This window comes from Myotis brandtii, unplaced genomic scaffold (assembly GCF_000412655.1).
Source record: "Myotis brandtii unplaced genomic scaffold, ASM41265v1 scaffold312, whole genome shotgun sequence".
NCBI classification, from domain to species: Eukaryota; Metazoa; Chordata; class Mammalia; order Chiroptera; family Vespertilionidae; genus Myotis; species Myotis brandtii.
Window position 1 is genome coordinate 539,526 of NW_005361955.1, and position 695 is coordinate 540,220.

A 695-nucleotide genomic window follows, 5' to 3' on the forward strand; every position below is an offset into this window, starting at 1 on the left:
ACATCAATGATAAGAGAGAATCATTGATCGGCTGCCTCCTGCATGCCCCACACTGGGGATCAAACCCATAACCCAAGCATGTGCCCTGACCAGGAATTGAACCGTGACCTCCTGGTTCATAGGTCGATGCTCAACCACTGAGCCACCGTGGCTGGGCTATATACTATTCTTAATATACCAGCTCCAGCTTCTCAACACAGCCTCCCAAGACATTGTATGTGCACAGCATTAAAATATCTTCCTTCAGATCAAGTTCTAAGACATTTCGTTCCATAAACAAACACTGAGCATTGAGCTGAGCTGAATGAATTTCATTCTTGGTGTCTGGGCAATGGGCTCAGTGGCTTAGTTCATAGCAAGTGCGTGTACGTGGGTATATTCAGCTTCCTGTTTTTTATGATTAAAATTAACACAATGCACATTGGAAAACAATCAAATAATACTGAAAACTCCTAAGTGAAATTCTCTTCTAATCCCTCCTCCAGAGGGAACACTGTGAGACCCTGGCAGATATTCTTACAGAAATTTTCCATGCAGATGCAGAAATGTATAATTTTTAAGTAGGAATCATTTTATATATATTCTATGACTTGCTTTCCTTAACAATATTTTTATCTGGTTGTTTCCTTTAATAATGTGCCTTAGGCATGTTTCTCATTAACTTGCTTCTCTTAATCTGTCTGGGAGATATTTCT